We start from the raw sequence: 25525 nt of genomic DNA on the forward strand, positions 1-25525 counted from the left end.
ACATATAACTGGTGTGAAAAGGTGATCGATGGTCAGCACGGACTCGGTGGGCCGAAAGGCCGGTTTCCACGCTGCACCTTTCAATTGATCGTTCAATCCATTCAATCTATCAACGCGAACAAATTTCAACTGAGGAAGGGTCCCGACCAGAAACGTCGCCTATTCATGTTCTTCAGCGATGCCGAAACAAGGAACTGCAGATGCTGATGTACAAATAAAAGACACAAAAGTTCTAGGAGCAGAATTAGGCCATTCGGCCCACCGAGTCTACTCACATTTCAATCATGGCTGATCTATCTTTCCCTCTCAACCCCATTTTCCTGCCTTCTCCCTACAACTACTGACCCCACCATGCTGAGGAGAGGGACAGAGTTTCCGCAAAAACGGAAATATAATAATAAAGTGATATAGGGTGGAAACAGGCCCTTTGGCCCAACATGCCCACACGGGCCAACATGTCCCATCCACACTTGTCCCACCTGCCTGCGTTTTGTCCATATCCCTCGAAACCTGTCCTATCCATGTACCTGTCTAACTGTTTCTTAATCGTTGCGATCGTCCGAGCCTCAACCACTTCCTCTGGCAGCTTGTTCCAAACACCCATCACTCCTTTGTGTGAAATTGGCTGGTGGCTGGGTCAGTCAGGGTGAATCTGTTCAGTTCAGTTTAGTTTATTGTTACATTAAACTCACCTAAAGTGAGTACAGTGAAAAGCTTTTGTTGCATGCTAACCAGTCAGCGGAAAGGCAATACATGATTACATTTGAGCCATTCACAGTGTACAGATACATGATTAGGGAATAATTGGCCGGTGGCTGGGTCAGTCAGGATGAAGGTAGACATAAAAAAGCTGGAGTAACTCAGCATGTCAGGCAGCATCTCTGGAGAAAAGGAATAGGTGACGTTTCGGGTCGAGACATATCTTCAGACTGCCTATCGTCAGTCAGGATGGATCTAGGTGTGCACATTCGCCGGTGGCAGGGTCAGTCAGGATGGATCAGGTCAAGATACTTCTTGTTTACCTCCAGCCTGGGTGAACCTAGACGTGTACCTGGACCAGTGGCTGGGTCAGTCAGGATGAAGATAGACATAAAAAAAGCTGGAGTAACTCAGTGGGTCAGACAGCATCTCTGGAGAAAAGAAATAGGTGAGGTTTTGGGTCGAGACACTTCTTTAGACTCTGGATAGAAGGAATGGGTGACATTTTGAGTCGAGACCCTTCAGTCTGTAGAAGGGTCCGGACCCAAAACGTCATCCATTCCTTCTATCCAGAGATGCTGCCTGTCCCGCTGAGTTACTCCAGCATTTTTGTATCTATCTTCAGTGTAAGCCAGCATCTGCAGTTCCATCCTACACACTTCTTCAGTGTCTATCTTCAGTCAGGATGGGATCTAGGTATGTACTTTCACTGGTGGCTGGGTCAGTCAGGATGAAGATAGACACAAAAACCTGGAGTAACACAGTGGTCAGGCTGCATCTCTGGATGTAGATGGGACATGTTGGCCGGTGTGGGCAAGTTGGGCCGAAGGGCCTGTTTCCACTCTGTACTCTGTAGACAATAGGTGCAGGAGTAGGCCATTCGGCCCTTCGAGCCAGCACCACCATTCAATGTGATTATGGCTGATCATCCACAATCAGTACCCCGTTCCTGCCTTCTCCCCATATCCCTTGATTCTGCTAGCCCTAAGAGCTCTATCTAACTCTCTTTTGAATCCATCCAGTGAATTGGCCTCCACTGCCTTCTGAGGCAGAGAATTCCACAAATTCACAAAACTCTGGGTGAAAAGGTTTTTCCTCATCTCAGTTCTAAATGGCCTATCTCTTATTCTTAAACTGTGGCCCCTGGTTCTGGATTCCCACAATATCCAAGAGCATGTTTCCTGCATCTAGCGTGTCCAACCCCTTAATAATTTTCTATGTTTCTGCAAGATCCCCCCCTCATCCATCTAAATTCCAGCGAATGTAAGCCCAGTCGATCCATTCTTTCGTCAGTGAATATACATTTCTGAACTTGGAAGTTGAGATAGACTGGCGGTGAAATGTACCAAGAATGAGCAGGAGAGAAAATGGACGTTCTCCATCTGACCGCGTGGGTTTTCTCTGGGTGCTCCGGTTTCTTCCCACATTGCAAAGACGTGCTGGTTTGTAGATCTTGGGCAGTTCAGTCGCAATCATACAGAAAGGCGGAGCAGGTTTGAGGGGTCAGATGGATGTTTTCAAGAGAGAGTTAGATATCGCTCTTAGGGTTAATGCAATCAAGGGATATGGGGAAAAAGCAGGAACGCCGGTACTGATTTTGGATGATCAGCCATGACCATATTGAGTGGCGGTGCTGGCTTGAAGGGCCGAATGGCCTACTCCTGCACTTATTTCTGAAGAAGGGTCTCAGCCCGAAACGATCAGTCTGAAGAAGGGTCCCAACCCGAAACGTCACCCATTCCTTCTCTCCTGAGATGCTGCCTGACCCGCTGAGTTACTCCAGCATTTTGTGTCCACCTTCTATTTCCTGTCATATGTCAGTCCCGCCATCCCGGGAATTAAACTATGGTATCACAAAATGCTGGAGTAACTCAGCGGGTCTGGCAGCATCTCAGGAGAGAAGGAATGGGTGACGTTTCGGTTCGAGACCCTTCTCCGCCTCAGATTTTTCACGCCCCTGACTCACTCTAACCTCTTCCCTTAATGATCACTGCTCCCGGGAATTAACCTGGTAACCTACGCTGCAATTCCCTCAATAGCGAGAATGTTTTGTTCATTCCTCAAATTAGGATCACTCTGTGAGCTCTTCAGTGGCTGGGCTAAGTAGTCAGGATGGGATGGTATGTGTGTGTGTGTATGTATGTGTGTGTATGTTTTGTATGTGTGTGTATGTTTTGTATGTGTATGTATGTTGTGTATGTATGTGTGTATGTTTTGTATGTGTGTGTGTTTTGTACGTGTGTGTGTGTATGTTTTGTATGTGTGTGTATGTTTTAGACAATAGACAATAGACAATAGGTGCAGGAGTAGGCCATTCAGCCCTTCGAGCCAGCACCGCCATTCAATGCGATCATGGCTGATCACTCTCAATCAGTACCCCGTTCCTGCCTTCTCCCCATACCCCCTCACTCCGCTATCCTTAAGAGCTCTATCCAGCTCTCTCTTGAAAGCATCCAATGAACTGGCCTCCACTGCCTTCTGAGGCAGAGAATTCCACACCTTCACCACTCTCTGACTTTTGTATGTGTGTGTGTGTATGTGTGTGGCTGTGTATGTGGGTATATGGGGTATTTGTGTGTGTGTACGTATGTGTGTGTATGTGTACGTGTGTGTATGTGTGTGTGTATGTTTTGTATGTGTGTGTATGTTTTGTATGTGTGTGTATGTTGTGTGTGTATGTGTGTGTGTATGTTTTGTGTGTGTATGTTTTGTATGTGTGTGTGTGTGTATGTGTGATGTGTGTGAGATGTGTGTGTGTATGTGTGTGTGTGCATGTGTGTGTGTATGTGTGTATGCATGTGTGTGTATGCATGTGTGCATATGCATGTGTGTATGCGTGTGTGTATGTGTGTGTATGCATGTGTGTGTGTATGTATGTGTATATGTGTGTGTGTGTGTGTATGTGTGTGTGTGTGCGTGTGTATGTGGGTGTGTGTATGTGGGTGTGTGTGTGGGTGTGTATGTGGGTGTGTGGGTGTATGTATGAGTCTGAAGAAGGGTATCGACCCGAAATGTCACCCATTCCTTCTCTCCTGAGATGTTGCCTGATCTGTTGAGTTACTCCAGCATTTTGTGAAATAAATACCTTTGATTTGTACCAGCATCTGCAGCTATTTTCTTACACTGTGTGTGTGTGTGTATGTATGCATGTGTGTGTACGCATGTGTGTACGCATGTGTGTGTGTGTATGTGTGTGCGTGTGTGTGTGTGTATGTGTATGTATGTGTGCATGTGTGTGTGCATGTTTTGGATGTGTGAGTATGTGTAGCGGTGGGGACCACCGCCGACGTTTTTAAGAGGCGTTGCCGTTTGAAGGCGCGCCAGAGCGAGGCTGGGCTGACGTTGGGCGGGCGGCAGTGACAGGAGCGGCGCGGAGCGTACGGACGGACCGACCGACCGAGGGAGCCTGAGGTACCGGCTGGAGGGGGAGAGAGAGAGAGAGTGTGGGGGGTAGAGAGGGGTTGTTGCCGTCCGCCGTCACCGCCGACGGGTGTCAGAGAGTGGCGGCTGCCCGCCGACGGTGGCGGTCTGAGGGGAGAGTGGACGAGGCGTGAGGGAGGCGATGCCGCCGCCGCCGCCGCCGCCGCCGCCGGGCCCCCGCGGGGAGACAGACCCCGAGCCCCAGCCCAGGCGGGCAGTTGCCGGCTGGAGTAGAGTCGAGGGGGCGGTGATCCCCGGTCCGCGGGAGGCGTCCCCGCCCTCACTCGAGGGGCGAGGCTTCTGGGCCTGTTCATTCCCTCCCCCCTCCCCACTCCACCCTCCCTCCCCCCCTCTCACTCCCTCCCCCCCTCTCACTCCCTCCCCCCCCTCACTCCCTCCCCCCCCCCCTCACTCCCTCCCCCCCCCCCCCTCACTCCCTCCCCCCCCTCACTCCCTCCCCCCCCCTCACTCCCTCCCCCCCCCCTCACTCCCTCCCCCCCCCCTCACTCCCTCCCCCCCCCTCACTCCCTCCTCTCCCCTCACTCCCTCTCCACCCTCCCCCCCCTCACACCCTCTCCACCCTCCCCCCCCTCACTCCCTCTCCACCCTCCCCCCCTCTCACTCCCTCCCCCCTCTCACTCCCTCCTCTCACTCCCTCACTCCCTCCTCTCACTCCCTCACTCCCTCCTCTCACTCCCTCCTCTCACTCCCTCCTCTCACTCCCTCCTCTCACTCCCTCCTCTCACTCCCTCCTCTCACTCCCTCCTCTCACTCCCTCCTCTCACTCCCTCCTCTCACTCCCTCCTCTCACTCCCTCCTCTCACTCCCTCCTCTCACTCCCTCCTCTCACTCCCTCCTCTCCCCCCGCACCCACAACCGGGTCTTCGTTCCCTCGTCCGGAGGGGGGGGGGGGGGGGGCGCAGTTGTCACACTTTGCGGCTGTGTGGGGTGGGCACCCTAGGGCCCCTCTTGCTTTGGTGCCGGGGGATTCGGGCGGGGAGCGGGGGGGGGGGAGGAGAGACATTCAAGGAGCCACCCTTGGGGGAGTTTGTGTGGGGTGGGAAGGCGTCACCTTTGGGGGAGTTTGTGTGGGGTGGGAAGGCGTCACCCTTGGGGGAGTTTGTGTGGGGTGGGGAGACGTCACCCTTGGGGGAGGTTGGGGTGGGCACCCCAGGGAGTGTTTGTGGTTGAAGGTGGCACCCCCCCAGGGAGTGTTTGTGGTTGAAGGTGCCACCCCTTGGGAGAGGCTGGGGTGTAGGGCTACCCCGAGGGGCCTTTTGTACTAATGGGGTGTCACCCTAGCCTAGCACCTTGGGGTGTTTTGGAGTGGGCACCACCCTTGGCTTGGGAGGGGCACCCCAAAGTCCCTTTTGTTTGGGCCGTGGGGGTGGGGTGGGCACCCCAGGGAGTGTTTGTGGCTGGGAAGGGTGCCACCAGAGGGCCCTTTTTGGGGGATGCCACTTTTGGCATGCCCTAATTAAATACCCTAGGACTTTTTGGGGCTGTGTGTGCCTTGCCCTGGTTTTGGGGGGGTAGGGGGAAAAAATGATGGGGTGCCGAACAGTAAATCCTGAGGGTGCCAGGGAAGTATCTTGCAGAAGTGTTTTAACCAAATTAAAAAGGTCAGCCAGGAAACCCATTTGATGTTTACTGGCAAATATCAAACAAGGTTGGGGGTTGGCACCTCAGGGAGTGTTTGGGGCTGGAGGGTACACCCCACGACGGTCTTTAGGTGCTGTCTCGGCACCACCCTAGGAGGCTTTAGGGGGGGGGGGTGTATCCTCCAAGGGCCCTTTGGAACGTGCCCTGCCAACTACCTTGGGGTTGAGGGTTGAGCTACGTGTGGGATCATTGGGGGGGTGGGGTGAAGGCCCTGCCCCGGATTAGAGGGGGGAATGGTGGGGGGGCCGAGAGCTTGATGTTGCCTCCTGTGTAGCAAATCCTGAGTGTGCCTGGGCAGTATCTTGCAGAAGTATTTTGTTTTAATAAAAAAAATAATGTCAGTCAGGAAATCCTTCTGAAGTTTTACTGGCAAAAATCAAACATGCAGTTCAGAAATAAATCAGCCGGCAAAGTGTAATAAGCCTGTGAAACTTTATTGCTGCTTTATTGCTGGAAATACTCCACAAATCAGGCTGCATTTAAAATAGAAAATAGAGCGAGTGAAACAGGGTTAAGTGGACATTTCAGGTTGAAAACTGATGAAAAGTCAGCGGCTGAAATGTTAAGTCTCCACTTGTCTCTGGATCCTGCCTAACCTGAATGTATGTATCCAGTGGTTTGTTTCTGGTTTTTAGCATTTGCAATTTTTGGCTTTTTAATAAAGATTTGTTTCTGTAAACTGAAGACTATGCAACTGAAAGTTGTACAGTGTCTGGGTAAAGTCATAGGCACAGATAGCTGTGTTGCAGTGACTTAATGTTGACATGCTTGGTTTAAGTTTAAGGAAGAACTTCCAGTATTTACACCAATCCACCTCATAAAATTGAGGGGCCAATTTTGAAGATCTGGTTTGTTTTTTGCCTCCCTTGTAGGTTAATTGCTTCTTGGCATGCCAGCCCATATGGGTATGTTATCTTGCGTAGTGACATGGTGTGTAAATGCTTTCTGTTTTTTCCTTTCGATTAATTAAACATACTGAACATCCAGATGGTGGAAATTGCATCGAGTCACTTCAGAGGAGAGTGATATGGTGATTAAGGTGGCCTCAATTATCGGTATTTACATTTTTTTAGTGTAGGTTTGCCAACCTAATTGTAGATTATTTTTTTATAAGAGATGTAAAGTATTTTAGGGGCAACATGCCTTTTCAATTTAGTGCATTTAAAACTTTTTGACTGGATTATTCAGAGAATTGAGTGTTTTATTTAATCTGATTTGTAAAATCTTGACAAATGTCCTATTGAGTAAGAACAGCAGTTACTACAGAAATGAATGTATGTACTTTGTATAAAATGCTTGTTTTTTGTCCAGTCTGAATGTTCTATCCTTTAAATCAGGTCATCCAAATGAGCTGCCCATATCTTAACTAGAACTGTTCAGTTTACCCACCATCCCTCTGCTTGCTGACCTACATTGGCTCCCAGTTAAGCAGCATCTTAAGAAAGATTTTTAAAATCTTCTACGGCTTTGCCCCTCATTTCTGCAATTCTTTTCAGCTATGGCACCTTCTGAAATATTGTGACCCTCCATTTTAGAAGTCTACTTCGGCATAAAATATAACTTGACCGTGATCAATCCAAACCAAGCCCAAGTACTTGTAATTTTTTCCATACCTGACCTGGAGGCAGTTTTCAGAAAAAAAACTTGCTTCAGTGCTGTTCGTTAAGAATGAAGAACACATGTAGTACTACAAAGAATACCCTGTCCTGGATAAGGTACTATATTGGGTTGGCACAGCCTTACTGAACCCAGATTGTCTGGTCTTGTCGGCCTCTGGTTGGGACTGTATTCCAATTATAACTTCGCTATTGGCTGCCAATAGCATAATCTCTGAAATTCTCTCACTACCTATTTTAAAACAATTTTTAAACACTACTATTATAATCTGACCTAATGTCTGCTTGTTGGATTAACGTCAAAATTTGCTTGATAATGTTCCTGTGAAGCATCTTGTGTTTTACTCTTAATATCACTGTAATCTAGTTTACATTAACCTTTAGTTGAATGAAAATGACCATACCTTGCTATATAGATGGGGGTTTTAAATTCTCAAAACATCTTAATTTGTTAGTAATAAGGGTTTCCACTGGAGAAAAAGTGAAGAGGTTCAAAATTTGAAATGAACTGTAAATGATAAAATTACAATACCTTAAAACTAAAGTTGTATCTATACTCCATGTTTGAAGAAGGGTTTTGATCCGAAACGTCACCCATTCCTTCTATCCAGAGATGCTGCCTGTTCTGCTGAGTTACTCCAACATTTAGTGTCTATCTCCATGTTTGATCTTTGTTTTTTCCAGTCCTTTATTGTATAAATGAAGAGGTTTTAGAATTATGATGTTAAAAACTAATTTCTGATTTATTTCCTCTATATTTTAATGTAAATAGCATAAACTGCTTCAGAGTAGAGCAGGCTCAGCTCGCATTTTAAAGGTGTGGTGTATTGTCAGAAATTTGCTTCCGCCTCAGACTTCTTTGTGTTGATTGGCTGCCGACTCTCCTTCCTTATTCTGTAATGTTTATGCAAGGATCTCTTTGTGATATTGGCTTCTGATTAGTGCTTCGTAAGTAGCTGCTCTCGTCCTGACATGAAAACGGTAGAATTTGGAACTATAGTTACACTTTTAACGTCAGTTTTGAAATCCAGTGTCCCTGCATGAGTTCAGTGAGTGAAATGGTAAGTGTGAAATCTTTTTATATCATGTCCATCTGAACCGAGCAGTGCAGAAATATAGGTTTATAATTTGTTTAGAGCATTAGAATTGTGTTTCAATTGAGGAAAAGTACAAGTGGAGCGTTAAATACTGACCATTTTTTTGGTATGGTGTTTTAAAAATGTTTTCTGTGCTGTTTCTGTTGGTACAGTGCAACAACATGAAATTTTCAATTAAATGAATTTTTGTCATTAATTTCAAATGAAATTTTAAAAGTTTGCCAATGATCAAAACATATCTTTAAAAAGTGGAATGAGGTTATTTGGTTTGTTGATCAGTTTAAAATGCATGTCCAATGCAACTTAATTAGCATCTTTCTTTTAAAGATAAAGGAATCTTTGTGGTTAACATTTCAATGAAATTGGAATGTTCTGTGTTTTGTCCAATCAAATGAGATCAGAATTAGTTTTTGTTAAAACTTTATTCAGTTTTGATATGATGTTGCTGTCGATAACTACAGTATTAAATATCTTCTGCAACTACATATTAGAGAGAACGTCTTGTTTAATAATGAAATTGAATGCCACTAACTGAAAATTACTCTTCATAAAGCTGTTGCCATGCAAATAGAGCATCTTAAAAATGCTTATACGATTTGAAAGAGGCGGATTTTTTTTTTTAAACTAGCAAAGCTTCTCAACTTTGGTATAGTGTAGAGTTGGGCTGTATTTTAAGCTGTTTTAAAACGGAGGAATTGCAAATTTTAGTCATTTTTTCCTCTTCCTGGAATGAGATTTTTGCACAATGAATATCTGATCCTTTTGATGAATTGAATGGTAAAGTTCATCCTTTGTTTTGCTGCAATTGTGGCATGAAATTGCACACTGACTGTTGATTGGTTACTGTCATTACAAAACTGACAAGTTATTGGATGTGTTCCTAGCCTGAGACGCTTAAAGCAGCATGTTTTGACTTGAAACTAAAAAAAGTGCAAGCTTCCTGCATTTATATTAACTGAAAATGATTTTTTTTAAACTCGGAGGATGCATTCTGCTATATATCTTGTACACACCCTATTTTTTGGATAACTATTTAAAAAATGCAATTACCATTTTTAAATGGCATTGTGACAATTTCAACTTGTGCAGTAATTGGGTGAAAGGCTGAATTGCAAATCTTGGTTTTCTGTTTCTTTCCCATTGTACTGTTGCTGAATTTTGCCCTTGCTTGTAGTTTGGTTTTCTTCTCATTATTGATAAATCCTTTGTAACAGACTTTCCTCCATGAAATCCATGTAGCAAAACCTTGCTCCATCCTAAGTGGCTTGCTTGCATTAGATCTTTCTTTCCTGTTATGACTCCCACACTCATGCCTTTCTCCCCTGGGATCTGTAATAATATTTTTGAGTTTGGTTCCCACTGACCTCTAACTTCCTTAATCCAGCCTGTGAATTCTGACCAGTTCAGGGATACTAAATATTCACCTCCCCACTATAAGGGAGCATTGGCTGTCCATTTTGTTATATTCAGTTTACATGTAAGTTACCTACATTGTTACTCAACATCTTTTAAAGATATTTTTCCATACTCTTGTATTTCCGATTTGTGCTTGGCTGTTTTGCATAATGTTATCACAAATATACCTCTCTATGTAAATTTCTGTGGAGACATATTTGAAAACCTTGGGCAATAGGTTATCCAAGCAGGGCACTGTAGTGCTCTGGTCAACGGCATCTTCTCGACATTGTATGATTTGCAATTGGAGCTGGTGTAAGGGGTGGATGGGGTTAAGAGAGAGCATATTTCGCTCAGAAGTGATTGTTCTTGAAAAATAGTTTTTTTGTAGTACTTTTCTTTCTGTACAATTTCTACATTTGAAATCTATTTGAATTCAGCCAAATTTAGAAAATAAATTTGCACAAGTTCCTGATGTCAAAACAATGTGGAATATCCTTTGGAGCCATGTTTTAATAAAAAAAAGCTCTATGGTTTTTCATCACCTGTGTTGGCTATTGTGTCAGTATGGTAGAACAAAACTACCTGCGCGAGATAACACTTTAAAAGGTGTTTGTGCAGTAATCAACCAGAACCAAAAGTAATGGAAATATCCCAAAATTTCTCATTGTGCAGAGGGCTTAGAAGGGGTTGAATTAAAAGAAAAACATACAAGAGAAAGCTTCATTACTCAATATGGAGAGCCCTACTGGAGAAGACTAAACACTGGCCTTTCTTGTGGGAAACAAGGTAGTGCAGATGATTGAACTGTCAGTGGAGAAGCACTATGGGACCAGTGAGCATAATTATATTAGTATTAAAACAGCTATGGGAAAGATAGGTCCACAAATTAAGGTCCTAAATTGAACAAAGTCAATTTTGGAGGCATTATTTGGGGGATTTCTGAGGGGCAAGATTTACCAACATTTGGCTCGTTTGTGCATGGGAAATTGTGGTTCTCAAATCTTTTTTTGATGAGGTAACCAAGGGGATAGAAGAGGGTGGGGCCGTGGATGTTGTCTATCTAACTTTTGCCAAGGCCTTTTGACAGGTTAGGACTTTATTCCCTGGAGCATAGAAGACGAGTGTTCTTGTGGAGATGTGTAAAATTATGAGGGCATAAAGTGAATGAATGATTTATGATAAAGTGAATGCAGTCTTTTTCCCCAGGGATGAAGAATTGAAAATTCAAGGGCATAGATTTAAGGTTGGAGGGGGAAGATTTAAACGGCAACTGCTGGGCAACTTCTTCACATAGCGGGTGGTGTGCATATGAAATAAGCTGCCAGAGGAAGTGGTTGAGGCAGGTACAATAACATTACAAAAAAAAATCACGTGGACATGTTCTTGCATGAGGGAGGTTTGGAGTGATATAGGCCAAATGGGATTATCTTGGCTGGCACAAATGAGTTGAGCCAAAGGGCCTCTTTTCACATTGTGATTACTCTGTTTTCCCTTTGTCCCTCCACTGTCTTTGTGAGGTGGGATATCTGGCTACCCAGTGCCTGATGCAATTCAGTTAGTCACTTCACAAAATAATCAGATGAGGGAAAATTTGTGTGCAGATGGTTAATTGTAATTTGTTGTCTGCCTTTATAAATGTCTTCAGGTTTAATTTCCTGACCTGACCATACTCAGTACAAATCATCTATTAGATCCCATTATTTAGAAATAATTGTGAAATTGTTTTGCATTCCTCAAAGTACTTATTTTTTTAGTTACCCTGAATATTCAGACCGATATGAGACTACACTGGAATTCTCCTCAACATCACTGTAGGCATACCCACACCTTGGACTGCTGTAATACATGAAGGTAGTTCTTCAGTACCTTGAGGACTACTAGCGATGGGCAATTAAATGCTGATTTAACATGTGAAGTCCTCATCCCTTAAATGGATTTTAAAAAATCAGTGTGTAACAACCCAAGTTGACATTCCTTCTCTAATTTAATTTTATCTTCCAATACAGATTGTTGGAATTGCATTATATCCACGTTTTAAACATTGTGGCTCAAGGGTTAGTCAATGAAAGGCTTCATTTTAGGTAACTGAGATATTAAACGTGGCAAAAGATGATTTTGTGGCATTTGCAGGCTTGCGTCTTTATGTAGGTGTGCTTGTGGAATGTGAACTTAGCTTCTGTAGTTGAAAACGTTTGATCAGCACATCCAAAATAGTGTTTTTTCTATACAAAATATTTACACACGCTATATGAAATGCCCTTGCATATATTTGGTGAACATCAATATATTTGGTGAACGGTGGATAACGTTTTTTCAAATAATTAAATTTGCGCAGTTTATGATTCCCAGTGCACTAAAATTTGCCAAAGACAATGATCAACGTGTGGCAAAAAGTCTCATGTGCTGATTACTCTGCCACTATTAAACAAATCGGCTTGGTGAGAGTACTGCTGACATAGGCTCTGAGGAATGGAATTTGAGTGCTTGGATTCAAAATTGAAGATGAGATAGAGTGCAGAAACAGGACCTTCAGCATACAAAGTCGGCACTGACCAGCGATCACCTATGCACTAGTACTATCCTACACACCAGGGATGATTTACGGAAGCCAATTAACCTACAAATCTGCATGACTTTGGAATGTGGGAGGACATCTGACCAGCGGGAGAAAACCCACGTGGTCAGAGGGAGAACGTACAGACAACACCTGTAGTCAGGATATGCCTTTGTCAACAATGGATAACCTGATGGACAACCAATCTTTAAAATCAATGGTATTGTTTGAAGATTGTCTTCCCAATAATGTCCTTAATTTTGTCACCGTCTTCTTGCGTTTGAGGCAGCAGAAGTTATGTAACGCCCTCCAGGCGCTGTAGACAAAAGTGGCAATCCCGTGGGTGTTGCTCGGTGTAGGCGGCCAGGGTATAATCGGGGATCTTCAGATGGGAGCTATACCCTTTTGTGAGTCTCTTGGAGCAGGATTGCAGTGACTTTGTGGGTCTGTAGCAGATGTTTGATGATGGTGGTCTTCCCTTTGGTGAGGCCTTCCGCATTCAGCTGCAGCAGGGTGATGCCATCCAGTTCGACATCACTAGGTGCCCACCCTAAGAAGGGCGTGAAGCTGCAGCAACTGAGGTTGCATTTGGGCTGCAAGCTGTTTGTTCGTTGTTATTTCTGCTGCTGCTGCTTCTGACTGAGGTCAGTTGACAGGGCTCACCACGAGGAGGTCGACAACATGAGCCCCTTTGTCACCATGAAAAGCAGATTAATTATTTATTAATTTATTTTAGTGCATTGCATTCACTAGTTATTTTTGATTCTGTCAGTGATGTGGGATAATAAATACCTCCAAATTTATGCTTTAAATAAACCAGTCATCAGGTAGAATATTTGATTATAATTTAAGGAATACATACTTGACCCAATGTTCCAAGGAGTCTAATAACAATTATTAAAGATGTTTCTAATTATTCTAGTGCTAAGGCAAGAATATTTTAGAGCTGGCCGTATCTGGCGAAACTGCTTGAGTATTTAAATTGAGTCCATTTAATTTCAGTCAATTGACTATATTTTTCATACAGGAAAATGGTGCAGGAGTGAAATATTAGGCAGAAAGAAACTGCAAATGCTTGTATATTCCGAAGGTAGACACAGAGTGCTAGAATAACGCAATGGGTCAGGCAGCACCTCGGGAGAAAAAGGGTGGGTGGTGTTTTGAGTCAGGACCCTTCTTCAAACTGGGGTCAGCTGTTCTTGTGATTATGGAATGAACTGATTGCTAAATATTTTCAAAATATGTCTAGATAATTTTTTGGCAGTTCACATCAGATACTTTTGCATCATCATGGAAACTAAAACTGTGATCACCTTCCTGTTTGATTCAATACAGGATCTTAGCTCAACGTTCTACTTGGCATCTGATTTTCTTAAATTCTAGCAACGTGTGACTGTTGTGCAATGTTTTTACATTTACAAGAAGGGTCTTGACCCGAAACGTCACCCTTTCCTTCTCTCCAGAGATGCTGCCTGTCCCGCTCGGTTACTCCAACTTTTTGTGTCTTATCACCAGCTGTGGTGGAGTGCGTTCAAGTAGAAGTCTTTTTGTGTGGAGAGGTTCCTGTTTTATTTGCTTTTATGGTGTTAATTCTTGTATTTAAACAGTTAAATCTGTAAACTGGTATATTTTTGAATGCACAAGTAAATTAGAATTTGAGTCTACTGAACTTTTCAGTTAAGTTGTGTAGATATTGCTTTTAGGAACTCAGTAGACAATTCAAAACTACTATATCTCATTAATTAGGTCAAAGGCTTCTTTCCAGGAGGGATATGTTGGATGCTGGTGGTGCAATGACAACCGATTCTCCTCCTGTTGTTTTCTGTACCCCTGCAATATGAGCAAGATCTGGTACTGTTTATAAGAGGAAAGGAATGAAATGTTTCTATTTCACAAGAAGGTGATTTTATGAAGTAGGAGGGACAAGTGGGAATAGAGTTTTTGATCCTATATGTAGGAGTTTAAGATTCAAGCATTATGTTCTCAAGACTGAGCTAGATTTAGCTCTTGGGGCTAAAGGAATCAAGGGATATGGGGAGAAAGCAAGAATAGGGTACTGATTTTAGATGATCAGCCAAGATCATATTGAATGGTGGTGCTGGCTCAAAGGGCTGAATGGCCTACTCCTGCACCTATTTTTCTGTGTTTCTATGCAAAGTATTGTTTAGCAAAGAATGGCAGTTGTGAAATGCAGAGTAGGAGGACAAGCCCAGCAGGTCAGGAGATTGAAGAAAAAACAAGCTGAACTAACATTGCAGATGGATTACTGATTATAGACACAGAAATCAAGTTGTCGTAATCTGCATCAAGTCCACAAGGCTGAAAAAATATAAATGTTTGTGCAACGGAGAGAGCATGGAATATTTTGCTACATTAACTGATAAAGGCATTTTGAAATGTATTGAATGTAAAGAAAATATTCAAGGTTAAAGTTGTGGAGATGCTGCTGGTAAACTTTCAAAGGACATTTTAGGAATGCTCAAGTGATGGTAATTCAGCGTGTCCATGGTTTCCAGCACATTAAGTGCCCTCATTAAAGGACTGCCCTTCCAGGATTCTATTTCCACCTTCTTGATTATAAGGTCATAAGTGATGGGAGCAGAATTAGGCCACTCAGCCCATCAAATCTACTATGCCACTCAATCATGGCTGATCTATCTTTCCCTCCTAATCCCATTCTCCTGCCTTCTCCCCATAACCCCTGACACCTGTACTAATCAAGAATCTATCTATCTCTGCCATAAGTGATTCTTCACCTCCTCCCATTGTATCTTTATTCCCTTGCTTTCAAGGTTGGCCACTCTCAACTTGAGCCAATCCTCAACTAACGGTTGACTGCTTTGGCATGCCCTCTGTTCTGTCAATCTCGTATGGTATTTCAACTGAATGGTGCAATGGCAAGTAAATAAAAGTTTACAGCCAATTGATCAAATTATTTTAATTCTGAAGGTTTTCTTAAAAATTGAAGCAGGTGATTCTGAGCTGTTAATTCAAAAACTGGCTACTACAGTAAGAGGGGGGGGGGGGAGGAAGAAGAGGGAGAGCAAGGGATGACGGAGGCAACCAAATTAATTAGAACTGGAAGTAGTAGAACCCAGCAGTTGCAAGAAAAAGACCATGAGAATGCAATCATGGTGGGAATATCTTTCTATTGGGTGATATCTGTGTAGAGAGAAACTATTGAATTCAATAATTTTCATATAACCAGCCTTTCCTATTTGGTCAGAGTTGATCAGTCCTGGCAAAAACATCCAGTTGGAACAAGTTTTTATTCTCCACAGATGCTATCTAATCTGCTAAATTTTTCCACTACTTTATTTTAATTTTAAGGGCTTGGTAGAAATGTGTTCCTTATTCCAGACTAATCTCAAATTCTTGTAATGTTTAGTTTAAAATTAAATTCATCAATAACTTTCATTAGTTCTAAGCTCAGAAATGCTGGTTAGCTGGTTGCACAATGTTCAGCACCATTTGCAATTCCTCCAATGTAGTCCACAACCACATGCAGCAAGACCTGGGCAGTGTCTGGGTATAAGCTGATGTTACTTGTCACTTAAGTGTCAAGTCTACTTTATTTGTCACATACATATACAAGATGTGCAGTGAAATGAAAGTGGCAACACCTGTGGATTGTGCTAAAACTGCAAAACAGAATAGAAAATTTTTTAACACAAAAAATAAATTAATACAGTAAATTAGTCCCTGGTGATATAAGAGTTAACAGTCCTGATGGCCTGTGGGAAGAAACTCCGTCTCATCTTCTCTGTTTTCACAGTGTGACAGCGGAGGCGTTTGCCTGACCGTGGCAGCTGGAACAGTCCGTTGCTGGGGTGGTAGGGGTCCCCCATAATGTTGCTGACTCTGGATCTGCACCTCCTGATGTATAGGTCCTGCAGGGGGGTGAGTGTAGTTCCCATAGTGCGTTCAGCCGAACGCACTACTCTCCACAGATCCTTCCTGTCCAGGGCAGAGCTGTTCCCAAACCAGATTGAGATGTTGCCGGACAAGATGCTTTCTACAGCCCCAGAGTAGAAGCACTGAAGGATCCTCAGAGACTCTGAATTTCCTCAGCTGTCGGAGGTGGTAAAGGCACTGCCTTGCCTTACTCACCAGTGCGGCAATGTGTGTTGTCCATGTCAGATCCTCTGTGATGTGGACTCCCAGGTATTTAAGGTATTCCCAGGTGCTAGTCAATGATGATATCCAACAGGAGTAAATTCAGCTATCACTGCCTGACATTCAGTTACATTATCATAAATGAGTCCCCCAACTGTTAATATCTCAGGGGTGGGTGAGGGGAGTACTATTGACCAGAAACTTAATTGGAGTAGCCGCATAGACAATGTGGGCTTAAGAGCTGGGAAGAAGCTAGGAATCCTACAGCATGTAACTCGCCTCCTGCAAGGCTTGTGATAGGAGTCTAATGGAATACTCAGCGCTTGCCTGGATGAGTGCAGTTTCAACAACATTAGAAGCTTCATACTACAAGGACATAGCATCCTGCTTGATAGACACACCATCCCCAGCCATTCATTAACTTCACAACCTAAGCACAGTTGCAGCAGTTTAGACCTTTCAGAGGATGCTTTAAGTAATTCACTAAGACTCCTTCGGCAGCACCTTCGAAACCTTTGACCGTGACCAGCTTAGAAGGACAAAGCCAGCAAAGGCACCATCACCACCTGGAAGTTGTCCTCCAAGCCACATACCATCCTGACTTGGATTGTGGAGAATATAAAAACTGATTGTAAAAGTTTCTATCTATACGTGAAGAAGAAAAGATTAGGGAAGACAAATGTAGGTCCCTTGCAGTTAGAAATTGGTGAATTTATAATGAGAAACAAGGAAAAGGCAAACCAGTTAAACAAGCACTTTGGTTCTGACTTCACTAAGGAAGACAAACAATCTCCCAGAAATACTAGGGGACTGAGGATCTAGTGGGAGGGAGGAACTGAATGAAATCCACATTAGTCAGGAAATGGTGTTGCGTAAACTGTTGGGATTGAAGGCAGATAAATCCCCAGGGTCTGATGGTCTGTATTCCAGAGTACTCGAGGAGGTGGCCCAAGAAATCGTGGACGCATTGGTGATGAGTTTCCAAAGTTCTATAGTCTCTGGATCAGTTCCTGTGGAGCGGAGGGTAGCTAATGTAACCCATTTTTTAAGAAAGGGGGGAGAGAGAAAATAGGGAATTATAGACCAGTTGGCCTGACATTGGTAGTGGGGAAGATGCTTGAGTCGATTATTAAATATGTAATAGCAACGCATTTGGAAAGCAGTGACTGGATCGGTCAAAGTCAGCATGGATGGGGAAATCATGCTTGACTAATCTTCTGGAATTTTTTGAGGATTTAACAAGTAGAATGGATAAGGGAGAGCCAGTGGATCTGGACTTTCAAAAAGCATTTGACAAAGTCCCACACAAGAGATTAGTTTGCACAATTAGAGCACATGGTATTGGGTGTAGGGTATTGACATGGATAGAGAACTCATTGGTAGACAGCAAGCAAAGAATGGGTCCTTTTCTGAAAGGCAGGCAGTGGCCAGTGGGGTGCTGCAAGGCCCAGTGCTGGGACCCCAGTTATTTACAATATATATGTATAAAAATATGATACTGGAGAGATTTTTTAATGTTATTTTCATTTGTCTGCAAAAGTATATTGTGTTTACTTGATGGGAAAGTTTTGCTTGTATGTGGTACTTCATATAGCCATGTAATACATAATATAAACTTATGGTTCCAGACGTTCTTCAACTGTTGTAAAATTAAAATTTGTTTTTGATTTTGACCCATAATTGGACACAAAAATGTGACATTTTTTACACATCATAACTTATGTGAAAATATATACGTATCGTAATGGCCTACATTTGTCTAAACAAATTTTTTTTGAGGACCTTTGATATGCCTTTCCAAACCCGACTTTGCTTGGAGAAATTAGTTGCACATATTCATTTGGGAGAGTAAAAAATATCATGCTCATGTACGTAACTCATCGTGTCCTGAGAGTTAAGTACGTAAGATGCCGTTGGAAATCATGAAAAATGAATATTTTTCGGATCGATATTCATTTGTTTCTACGATGCTCAAGCCAAGTAAAAAATATACATGTCCAAAAATTCTTAACTCAACATACTTTAAAGCAAACGAGACATAATGTGCTTACTTTGTTCTCCGTGTCCAAATCGTTACGTACATAAGCAGGCATCATTAACCCGCTGTTTTCATGTCTGGTGGATTTGTCAACTTATAAAAACGTTTTATAAGTAAGTGGCAGTGTAGTTTGTCAGTTTTCTGCTGACGGTGCTGCAGCCTGATGACCCTTCGTGTCTTCGGAGCGTCTGCTGTTTAAATACAGGAGACGTTCAATTGTCCAGCGCTATCTTCCTAATGAAAGCTGCCCATTGGACACCATCTTGTCTGCGTTTTGAAAGGCAAGATTTTGTTTGCATTTTAAATGTATTTTGGGGGAAATACTAGCCGAGTCAGGTCGAGATTACACCCTTCTGAAACATCGCGAAAATTCCCGCACTATCAATGCTTCTCCGGCGCCCTAATTTTCGCTGAAATCACTGACAAGTCGGTAAGTACTTGAGAGTTTTGAACTATAACATCTTGTATGGGTTACTTGAAAACCAAGCTTCACTGTAACGAGGAATAAACCGGATTTACTTCCAGTTTACTAAGAGCTGTATTAAAAAAAAAATTTTTTTTAAGTGGTTACGTGAATTTTTGTGAAAAGTGTGTGGGCATTCTTTGAAAATGTAAGGGAGATGCATATCTGGTTTCTGGGTTGAATATCTGGGTTTGAAGCACACTACATGTAATGGCGGAGGCCAAAAACATCACGAAAATTCCCACGCTGTCAAACTGTTGCTGCCAATCTACCTGTCAAATGGCCTGACGGTAAATAAATTGGTTTACTGTCCAATTTCATTGTGGACCGCCACGGATAGGATGAATAACTACCCTTTAATGAATTAGAAAAAAGAAGTTCTACCATTGCAATAAAATGCCATTGAGACACCATGTTACGTACGTTAACACTTTTATGGTAAATTTTAAATTACCTGAAAAAACTACTTGCGGTTGTGGAACTATCTTTCTTTCTTTTTGATAGAGTCAGACGGTTGTCAAACTTGTAAATAAATGTGTTTGCATTGTTTTTTACAACAATTAATTTTTGGGTGTCTATGTCACGCTTCTATGTCCCAGTATCATATTTATACACATATTAATGATTTTGACGAAGGAATTAAATGTAATATCTCCAAGTTTGCAGTTGACACACAGCTGGGTGGCAGGATGAGCTGCGAGGAGGATGCTACGAGGCTGCTGGGCGACTTGGATATGTTGGGTGAGTGGGCAGATGCATAGCAGATGCAGTATAATGTGGGTAAATGTGAGGTTCTCCACTTTGGTGGCAAGAACAAGAAGGCATATTACTATTTGAATGGTGTCAGATTAGGAATGGCTTACTCCTGCACCTATTTTCTATGTTTCTACATGGTACTGTTGCTTCACGTTATGAGGTCACAATTCTGGAAGTTCTCCCTAACAGCATTGTGGGTAGACCCATTGACCCTTGAGAATTGCAGTGGTTCAAGAAGGCTGCTCACCACCCCCACATTGAGCAATTAGGATGGGCAATTAAATGCTGGCTCAGCTCTTAAACCCAGATCATGTAATATATTTGTATGATACAGCAGAATATCTCCTACCTTGAAGATGGGGACAAAATGCTGGAGTAGCTCAGTGAACCAGGCAGCCTCGCTGGGTCCAAGTAATAGATGGGTGACATTTCGGGTTGAGACCCTTCTCCAGTCTGAAGAATGGTCTCGACCCAAAATGTCACCCATTTGTTCTATCCAGGGATGCTGCCTGTCCCACTGAATTATTCCAGCATTTTGTGTGTATCTTCAGCATCTGCAGTTCCTTCCCATTCATATATCCTACCTTTATTTTTGCCATGCCTTCAGTTCACATGGTCATAGGTGATTAAATGCATTGCAGCAACAATTTAATCTAGTGCAAATGATTGTAATTAGCATAGGTGGATTTTTAAATTGGTGTTCTCCAAAGGGATTTTTATCCATTTGGGACAAATGAGAGCACTATTGAAGCATTTATGCATAATGATGTTTATTTGATGGACTGAGTTAAAATGTTGGCTTGCTTCATTAATTGGCTTAACACTGCATGTTTTCTTATTGACCAACATTCATATCAACATGTAACTGTAGCTTTATATCAGCAGATATTTTACTAAAACTTATCCTTCCATGATAAAACAAGTTTTTATGTAAAATTATAAAGCAATTTGAGTTGTCATTTTTGGAATTATGCCCACTAATCTTTTTACAGCAATATAAATGCCAAATTCTGAGAATTGCACTCCCCCCCCCCCCCCCCCCCCCCCCCCCCAAGGAGCAACATATTCAAGGATGCTGTTAAAATCTGTAGTACTTGTACAGTTGCTTTTTATTGGGCCATGTTGCAGCCACCATGACTTGGAATGGGTCTGTAGTGCCTCGTTATCTTCTGTTTTCATTGTGATCATATTTTCCAGCGCATACATCCAGTCTATATGGTCTATCCCCAAAATGTAAACTGTTCATTTTCTTCCACAGATGTTGCCTGGTCCATTAGGTTTGTCCAGCATATTTTTTAGGTAATCATCTAGTATTTGTGAAAATTGGTCACAAAAAAACTTTATCCTTCAATCCATTGCCAATGCTCAAGGAGTCACTAAAGCAGAAATGTGCTTTTAAAAGAGAGCTGTCTATCTAGGTTGGGAGTAGGAGTGGCAATGAAGCTTTATCTGCTGATATAGTCGGATACTGTTTAATTTTCTTTCCTGTTGCTATTTTGAAATGCTAAACTGTGGGGAAGTTGGTTTTAATTCCTTGAATGCTATCAAATTGACAGGAATCACATTGGAAAATGTTGGTGTCTGCAATATTAAAGTTATCTGCAAGCCCTGCTGTGGCAGTAACATTTATCAAAGCTTATAAAGCTATATACTTGGACTGAAGCTGGGCCTAAATAGAATTGTAAAAACAAATGTAATACTGGTGAGAAATAATTGTCCTCTCCGCAGTAGAAAAATGTGAATATGTCAAATTGGCTACAATTTTAAATTCTCATCTTGACTATAACATTCTCAAGTTGTTAGAACCAAAAACTGAGATTAACACATTTACCATGTCTCTATGCTTAATCATTAGATGGGTTCATAATTTTTTTTTTGTAAAGCGATGCAAGTGCTGTAAAAATGGCTTGAGTGTAAATTTGAATTGCATGATTTTTAATAAAAAGGATTTTGATATGAATCTTATTCAAAGCTGTCCCTTTGAACCCCATTGAGTTTATTTTAAACTTTCCATTTGGTTTAGAATCTGTTTTATTTCAGCAGAAAGACACCATATCCCTTCTTGCTGCTGATGTTTTAGACAACTATTTGCAGTACTGTTGTTGATATTAGAACTGTTCAATATGCCTTTGATCTAAACTTTCAATACTTTTCATGCCCGCGATCTTTTGCAATGTTCAACCAGTTAGCCATTTTGGGAACAATTGGTGAAAATCTTCTCAAATAATGAGTATAAATTTATCAGTGTTCTGATGGAAATAATGATGTATTCTTTTTTTCAAATCTTAATTTGATTGTCTGTAGTCACTTTGTTTGAATAATCTACACCCACTTTGAATAACTGCAGCTCTGAAGCTTTTAAAGACAAAAACTCTGCATTATTTTTTAATTGAGTTTTGAATATGGTAAAAGCATGTTTTAATGTTTTGGGTTTAAGATGAGGAAGCTGTTTTAAAGAGGATTTGAGGGGATGTTTCTGCACAAGATGATGGCTATCCTGCTGCCAGATATGGTAGTGAAATCAAGTAAAATGAATGTTTAAGAGCTATTTAGAGGGGCAGGGTGACGAAAGATACTGACCTACTAATACAGGCAAATGGGATTTCTACAGATGGGCACAAAGATAAGCATGATTGTTGTGATCCAAAGGGCCAGTTTCTGTGCTGCACAACTGAGTAATCTGACAGGCAAAGTGGGTGAAGGTCTTTCTAAGATGCACCAGATGTTGAATTTAAAGGGATGTGAACGTTGTGTGGTCACTATATAGAATTTGAGTTTAAAAATTGGATCAAATCTGTATTGTATTTTTTTTTAAAGTAACACCTTTTTAATTGTGTAAATCCTAGTGTCACCACTGTATCTAGTCTACATCAAGTTATTTTTTTTAGGGATTAGGCACTAAATGAATTCTGACAGGCTTGCATCGTAAACTACTTTATAAACAAAACCTCAAACTGTTTCATTTGGGTGTAGTCACCTGTTAGGAATGCAAGTGATTGGCATACAGCAGTACAATGAAATAAAACGTATAATTTCCTCAATTATTACATGTATTGTACCAGATTCCCTTATTTGTCTTAGGCTTTATAAGTGGCTTGCTAAATACCATACCTTCACTTTCTTTATTTGGGATACTTCTAATCAATCAATGGTTATTTATTGTCATGTTTGCACTGTACAGTGAAATTCTTGCACCTTGTGATTTTTGCACATGGAGCTTAGTAATAACTTTATACCAAAGATACACACAAAGTGCTGGAATAACTCAGCAGGTTAGGCAGCATCTCTGAACAAAAAGGATGGGCAATGTTTCGATTCAGGACCGTTCCGTCTGAAGTAGGGTCCATAGCCGAAATGTCACATTTCCTTTTCCTCCAGAGATGCTATCTGACCTGCTGAGTTACTCTAGCACTTTGTTTATCTTTGGTATAAGCCAGCATCTGCAGTTTTTTGTTTCTGCAATGGATTTATATTAATGTGCTGAGTTTGAAACTGGTAAAGTAGATGAGTAGCTTAATGAATTGCTAATACCAAGTAAATTTAAATAATTTAAGAGAACAAATGTGACCTTCAATGTGAAAATTGAGGTAAACATTCCTTGCTTTTAATCCAGCTTATTGTATACAACATTAACTATCACCATGAATACGATACACACGCCTTAGCAACTATTAAACTTGCAAGGTGCAATATGAACATGCTAAGTAAATGTGGTGCCGTGTAATTCTTGAAGGCCTGCTTACTTTGCTTGACTCCTGTTGTGTGATTCCTACTGTAGCCAGCTAGTCTGAACCTCTCTATAAATCAACAGTGAGTATGGGTTTTTATTAAAAACCTCGTGCTGCTTTGCACAAAGTTCATATTGAGCATTTACTATATTTGTCAGATTACAACAGTTTTTAAAAAAAAATCCTTCAGTTTCACTTGAATTTTATTCATTGGCTCGGATTAAATAATCTTGAAGGGTTGTCATAAGTGGTAATATGAGCAAGCATTTGTGAATTTGTGTCATAAATGATCTTGGCTCCTAATATGCTAATATGGAATACGACTGTGTAGACTCTGGATCCAAGTTCTGTTCTTGATCTTTACCAAAATGAGCTAATTAAGTCTGAACTGCATCTAGTGCAATGATTAGAATAGGTACAAATGAAATTTAGTGACATCATGCACCAGTATTATAAGAAAATAACTGCAGATGCTGGTACAAAACGAAGGTATTTATTCACAAAATGCTGGAGTAACTCAGCAGGTCAGGCAGCATCTCGGGAGAGAAGGAATGGGCGACATTTCGGGTCGAGACCCTTCTTCAGACCCATCTTCAGAAATCATGCACCAGTATTAATTTTTTACTTCTAATGTTAGACATGAATAATTAAAAAAACATTTTCGTCAATTTCCCCTTGTATCCTTTACTCGTGACTAATCAGAAGAGAAATTGATTGAAAAGAATTTGAATGATTTTGTTCTTTTTTTAAATAAAGTTTGCATCGAATGAAAGTTGCCAGAGCTTTGCTATTTTTTGGCATTATTAGTCACTGATGATTTGATGCTTACATAATTCCCTGTTCCCAACCAAGCAGATCTGTAGTTTGTAGTTAAAGCCCATTTATGGGATAAGAAAGGATTTGGCTCTTCAATTTTGACTGTGGGAGATCCTGGCAGTAGATGGATCTATTTGATTGGGTTTTTTGTATCCTGGCAGTTTACCATGTTAGCTATGCATATCTGTTTTGGGAGAACAATGTCGAACTGTAGAACTAGCTGTAGAATTTATCTGTGCACACAATGAACAATTTGATTGTGGTTGCAAGTCCTCCAATGATGCACGAGGAGTAGAATTGATCTTTGAAGCCTCCTAAGTTCAGGCTTTAAACTGAGCAGCATTGTTTATAGCACGGGGTATGACCTGTTTTAGATTACTCATTTTGATGTTCAGTGTTTTTTTGTTTGTTTTTTGGCAAACACTGGAGGATATTCCAAAAGAAATCTTTGACATTTTGTGTGATGAAAGAGAGCAACGGTAAATCGCTGAGTTTCAGGCCTTCTGTACAATAAAATAAAATAAAAAATAGCATGGTAACCTTTTTTAACTGGAAAAGATGCAATCTGTAGTTCAATAAAGAATAAAATCTTTTCGAAGTGGCCTTTCCCCCATTGTACAGTAGTTTGCAATTGTCCAAAGTTCAGATTGCGGAGGATAAATGCGTTTGCTTTATGAGATGTTTGTACCTGGTTGATCTTCCACATGGAAAAAGCTAGAGATAAAGTAACTTCTAACATCAAACCATATCTTTCTGCATGCTATTATTTGCAAATGAATTGGAGGTTGGGTTTGATCATGCGATTTAGCATCCTAGTAACGACTTCAAGACACTCAATGAGCAATCTTTTTAAAGTGTAGATGGAAAAAAAATTGCAGCAACTTCTCCCAGGTAAAGCAGGGCTATTTTTCTGGGAAAGGCAGCGAATGAAAAATAAAGAAGGGTCTCGACCTGAAACGTCACCCATTCCTTCTCTCCCGAGATGCTGCCTGACCTGCTGAGTTACTCCAGCATTTTGTGAATGAAAAATAAATGCATGTAACTTGATCATGAAAGGATTTCATGATCCTTACGTATAGAGTTTGATCCATACGTATGGAGTTTGAATGACAGGAATTGCCCAGGTTCTTCCACTGTAGCTATAGAATTGTCACCCCTTGCA

At 41.6% G+C, this 25525-nt stretch overlaps 1 protein-coding gene across 2 annotated transcripts in view; it reads left to right on the plus strand.

Moving 5' to 3' along the window:
- Window positions 1-4022: 4022 nt before the first annotated feature.
- The window catches only part of rap1aa (RAP1A, member of RAS oncogene family a), a 90297-nt gene continuing 68794 nt past the window's right edge, over window positions 4023-25525 (plus strand). The window contains exon 1 of one of the 2 annotated variants that reach the window (XM_078420880.1): window positions 4023-4110. The gene's annotated coding sequence lies outside the window, so the exon portion shown is untranslated. Of the gene's footprint in view, window positions 4111-8319; window positions 8459-25525 lie in introns of those variants that run through there. The other variant, XM_078420881.1, reaches the window with a different exon arrangement.

The sequence above is a fragment of the Rhinoraja longicauda genome, chromosome 24 (genome assembly GCF_053455715.1).
Source record: "Rhinoraja longicauda isolate Sanriku21f chromosome 24, sRhiLon1.1, whole genome shotgun sequence".
In the NCBI taxonomy this organism is placed as follows: domain Eukaryota; kingdom Metazoa; phylum Chordata; class Chondrichthyes; order Rajiformes; family Arhynchobatidae; genus Rhinoraja; species Rhinoraja longicauda.